The sequence below is a fragment of the Dreissena polymorpha genome, chromosome 14 (assembly GCF_020536995.1).
Source record: "Dreissena polymorpha isolate Duluth1 chromosome 14, UMN_Dpol_1.0, whole genome shotgun sequence".
NCBI classification, from domain to species: Eukaryota; Metazoa; Mollusca; class Bivalvia; order Myida; family Dreissenidae; genus Dreissena; species Dreissena polymorpha.
Window position 1 is genome coordinate 46,664,476 of NC_068368.1, and position 6,000 is coordinate 46,670,475.

The window sequence follows — 6,000 nt, forward strand, 5'->3', positions numbered from 1 at the left end:
TATTTATAGATACTATAAAATGTGATTGATTCAAGCAATCAAAAGGTGTGATCAAATGTGATTAATCATATTTAAAACATAAATTCAAATAAGATAAAAATAACTTTGAGGTGGGTGACGTGACAGTCGCTACCTTTAGTACGGTGGCTGACTTGACAGTCTCTACCTTGAGTACGGTGGGTGATGTGATAGTAGCTACCTTGAGTACGGTGGGTGACGTGACAGTCGCTTACCAAAATGACTTTTAACAGTAGTTAGGAATATACAAATTAATTTAATCCTAGTATTTTGGTACTTAAAAACATATATACTTACAAGTGTAAAATTTTTAAAGTGTTATAGCAATGGTATTAAATAACATGTTTCGGTAGGTGACATAATTATCGCTGACCTACATTGCATTTATTCCTCAATTATGGTAATTTGAAATTACTTTGACTTTAAATGCTCAAATAGGAAAATAAAACAAATATGCTGCCTGGCCCTTGTGAAATCTTAGTACAGTATGCCACATGGAGAAATCATTGCTGATGCCAGTGACGATGATGTGCCCTTGTGAAATATAAGTACTGTATGCAACATGGAGAAATCATTGCTGATGCCAGTGACGTTGATGGGCACCTGAAAATTATAATTGAGAAGGTAGCAACAGTTGGATGTTCTAAATTTTTACATTGTATGTTCTAGTTGATTGTTAGTGTTTTAAGGAGGTAATGCCAAGGACATACATACTAGATTAATATATGTCCTTGGTATATACCAATCTTTGTTTGCTGCACAATTTGTTGATAGTTTCATGTGTTACGCAACGCTCACCATCGATCTATCTTCTCTTCAGGTATACATAATTATCAAAGTATAGGTCACTTTATGGATTAGATAATTACTTATAAAAATATTAGAGTTATTTAGTTACAAGGACTGTTCTGTTGCTCTTATCCGCAGTTGGTATTCGAACCATATATATTTTACCAGATTTGTGCAAAATAAGGTGATTTTATCTCAACTATACACAGTCTGAAAATAAGCACCATTTTTACAAACAGAAGCTTTTGTGGGCTTTTCAAACATTACCTCGTGTGAGCTTTTGAACTGACAACATACTGTTCTAAATCATAACAAAATATCAATTAAATGTTATTCTTTGTAAAAATTTCCTAAGCAATGTAATCATGCTATTATACAGCATTGTAGTTTACCAATATATTTTTCAAAAGGTCAAATAGCTTAATTGGTAGAGCAACCCAGGCCAATATCATATGATCATTATCATCAGATGGCTCATGGGTGGATTCGGGTTCGAATCCCGATCTGACCTTCGTTGGTAAACCTATGGTTGCAAGGCTGGCAGGGGGGGGGGGGTTGGGCTAAAAGTTCTGTTCATCAGGTCACATGAAACCCTTTAATATGGTCCGTTTGTTGTTTAATTGCTGATTAACATAATAATTAAAGTTCATTTCCTTATTTTTTTTATACCAGTGCCTATATTATTACCAGTCTTTAAGAACTCCACGTACGTTCTTCTGTTAGGAAGTGCCTATAAACATTTTATTTAAATATCATCTTTATCAAAGTTTTTTGTTAGTTTCTTCCATTAAACATTAATCGAGCTCGCTTTGAGGCTTTGCCTTATTTCATATTATACTTTTTTAGCGTTTTCATTGGCTTAGTTTTTGTTCCATTGACCAATCGCATTTTGTTATTTTGCTGAAATGAAGTTGCAACTTCAAATGACGTCACGAAATGTAAACAACAATCGGGATTTATCATTATGTTTGGGTAAATGTTGATTTAATTTGCTAATTTAAAAGCATGTGATAAATAAGATCTAGCACTCTTTGTCATTTCATACCATATTTTATTAAACTCGTCCAGGAAATTCGTTAGTAAGCTCGCCAAAGGCTCGCTTACTAACAACATTCCTGAACTTGTTTGTTTAACAAAGATGGTATGATATGACAACTCGTGCCAGATCCTATATATTGAGCATACACTGAATATTGAATAAACAAACACGTTGTTGGTTTAAGCAATTCGATTCGTATTTGGTTGTTGGTCGAAAAAGTAGAACTCGATTATGTAAAAGTTTTATTTTGTCTTCCACGTAGATATAATTCGTAAGCATTCTCATTTTTGTCTCGACCTTATCGGAATAAAACGTGTATTCCATATGTTACAACAACGCACTCCGTAATATCAAACAATAGTAGTTACATAACACATGTTTTTCTTTTAAAATGTATATAATGTTGAAGGGATACGAAATAGGTCAGCTGAAAGTTGGTCTTGAAAGAAGTTTTATCATGTATACACAGTTTAAGCAGAATAACTTAACATTCATTCATTAAATATATACTTTACCATTTCAATTATTTATGGTAAACAAGCGAAGACAATTTATTTCGTAATTAAAGACCACCGGCCCAAAATACAATAAACGGACATGTCACATTAGACATGCATGATTTGTTTAGTAGTTTTATATATATATCCCAAGAAAAATGTGAAACGAAGAACAATGAAACAAATACTTGCAATTCGTTTTCAATGACACACGTGTCTTCTATATTTAGACAATGTGTACACCATCTAATCATGATATATAACCAGATGTCGTCCATTTTCAATAAGAAACTTGTGGTTAGAACAACTGAACTTTACAAAGGAATTTCTATAGTTGAAGCTTATTTTAAGCGAAATATATTTTTCTGGTTCAGGCAATGATTTATACACACTATATGTTTCGCATCTAGATGAGTCGAATAAACTCCCCCACCGTTTATGATGTATGGCATGATACCATTTCCTTCTTGATCAAGAGTTATGATACATGTCATATTTGCATTCACAAAATGAAGAATACTGAATCAGATTGCAAGGACAGTTTAACTACCTAATTTATCTTAATCGTAAGAGCCCTTTAGTTATTGGTTCAAGGTCCACACGATTTTGAAACAAACAAAACATATTAAATGTTGAATGATGTTTTCATAATGTCTTAAATAATTAGCTCATTAAATAACATGCATAAGGGCATTGAATATAACTTGCGGTTCGTTTTTAAAGTCTAACAAGAATATATTCGAAACATGTAATTAAACGATTAGCTAACTATATTAGTTCCCCAAAATAAACACATGCTATTCTATGAATATTTAAGTCCTTACTTATGTTTTTAACTTTAACGCACTATGGAAAGATAACTTTTTTGCACTTTATGGCTGTTGTTACGATTTTCGGGGGGAAAAGTTTATAACTTCACAACACAGTATATATACTCTACATTTTATTTACACACTACGAGAATAAATATATACACCAATAATGTTTATTTGTTAACTGTCTTCACAATCTAGGTAAAATCCATTCTCTCTCAAACTGCCACCAACTCTCTCCCAAACTACTTGTATCTTTACATCTCTACGTTCTATTATACTCTCCCCAGCTCCCTCACTGAACCTGGCTTTTCATACAAATCTGCCCACCCTCCCATATTTGGATGTATGGACAGACACTGATAGGACCTAACATTTAATTGATATTTATTATTGCAACTGTTGAAATATTTGACAAGCATACTTTGCAGAGCAACACACCAGACTAGTCTTTATTATGAAATGATGACCACATGGACTTCTGTTCTGATAACAGATGTCCACCATGCCTCGATGGCATCAAACAAAGCAGTCTAAATTGAGTTCAGATATTAAAAATTACAACACTCCCCTCACCTTAGCTTCTTAATTGTCCTCAATAAAGCCAAATAGTTGAACATATGACTAAACAGCCAGGTTCATACTCACAACATGTTAAATGTTTATATCCAAACACTTAACATGAAAATAATATTACTACGCAATCTGCAGTTACAAATAAACTTCATGGCAATCAATACTAAGATTAGAAACCTTCTTCAAAACAAGGAATATTACTTGTAAATTACTACATAACATGGCAAGAAACATCCATATACATTGACTTGTATTGCAAATAACTTCTCAATAAAAAATACACAGATTTATCCATCAATATAATGAATCATTAACAGTACTGTCCTTTTAATTATCAAGAACACATTCAAAGAAATATTATTCTTCGAACACTTGATCTCCGACGTCATGCATTATATTTAAAACACAGAGTTTGATTATATGAAAACATGAATATACATTCTTGGTCATATGCAAAGTAAACACACTGTTTAATAGGCATATCCACAAACTCTTCTTTCAATGCCCAACTTATTACTTGAAAGTTTTTATATTATGTTGCACGTATTCACACAATCACACATATCACTATCACACAAAAGTCCTAATATGCATCCGCGTTAAGTGCCTTACACTTATTACTTTAAATTAACATTAACGAATGTATAATTCAGGCACTACAAACTTGTAAAGTTCATACAATTATAAGTAGCAGTCGTCCTGCTAAATTGTCTTGTGCGCCTTACTATTAAATGAGCATAAGTTTATATTACAAACAATTCCACAACAAAATATGGCGCAATGTTTGATTCTGAAAAGGAATTATTATTAATTACATGTGTGCATAATGGTAAAATCCACGGAATTCTTCAAACACTTCAGATACAGTACACTATTTCATTCCAACAAATTAACACGGCATATATGCCGGAAGTCATCGGTTTGGAATCAAAACACACACATATTAAAACTAGAAAAAACCTATATATTCCCTTTTACAGTTGCGACAACACATTACGAATTATCCAGATTCATGTCCACTGAGATGAAACGCATTGACAGGTTCAATGTTGAACTGCAGGGCAAATGTAAACAAGAACCTTTAGTTGATCACTTTAATCAGCTTAATGACTATTTTACGGTATGGTGTTGATCTCTTGTCCTCTTTTCCTGTGGTTGTGGTTTGTTGATTGTTTCGTCCCATAGATGTTTTCGGTGTTTTGGCCTTTTCTGTACGCCAACTTGTAATAGAAACTGTATGTGGCGATTGCAAGATGGACAACCAGGAAACAGTGTCTCTCGGGGGTGTTTTGACTGTCAGATGTACGCAACTTCACAACAACGCCAATAACTGAAACCTGCTGTTGGAGTTTGGCTGTTCTCCTCCAATGAACAGTTAACTCTGCTTAATTTTGCATGACTTCCTACGGCAGAATGACACTTCATCTATCCTAGGATTTCCGTCCATAATAAGGCAATTCCACAGTTGCTGTCACTCAACGTCGAACTGCGATCTGCATTTCGATGGTCTTTACGGAAGCGCAGTCGGGTTTATCCGATAGCGACGGTATTTCCTTATCTGAATAATCCAACGATGTACAAAATTCATACAGTCCCACAGCTTCACCATCTGAAGCTGTTGCAGCCAAGAAAATCCAACTCCAGAATCCATATTCATGAAGTTTTACTCCAGGTAGTCTTGCTTTCGACGACCCTAATTCTGTGACCTCACAGAATTCCTTTTTCCTATGAAGGAACTGCATCGTCGAACAAGAGAAATCTGACCACTGTAAATATTTCTTCAACACTTGTCAAACCCTGTACATTTAATCATTCTAGACTAGCATGCTGTTCATTACACTGCCATTCTTCGGTTCACTTAAAATGTCCACATAAACATGCTTTAGGTCACTTTAAAACCTCAGTTCTCAGTGTTTGAGTCAACATTTTCTTTCAAATTCGTGAGATTTAATTTCTTGTGAAAATTCCAGTGTAGTACCTTTAGCCGACTAAACATTCCTGGAAGAACTATTCACCAGTCCTGCAGGTACTTGATTACTTTTAAACTGTCCCTTGGGGGATTAAAGTGTGCCCTAATGATATCCGATTCGCTGTTAATTTAACTAAGGGCTTACAGTCCCAGGAGAGAAATTAATTGACCAAGATGTATTGACTGTCAAGGTATTATGCACTTTGACTTCGATCAACACTTTCTTCTTCGCCATAGCATGTTTAAAGTCCCATGTAGACAAAATGATGAGTATTATCCATTTCTTATGTGTTTAAGTTA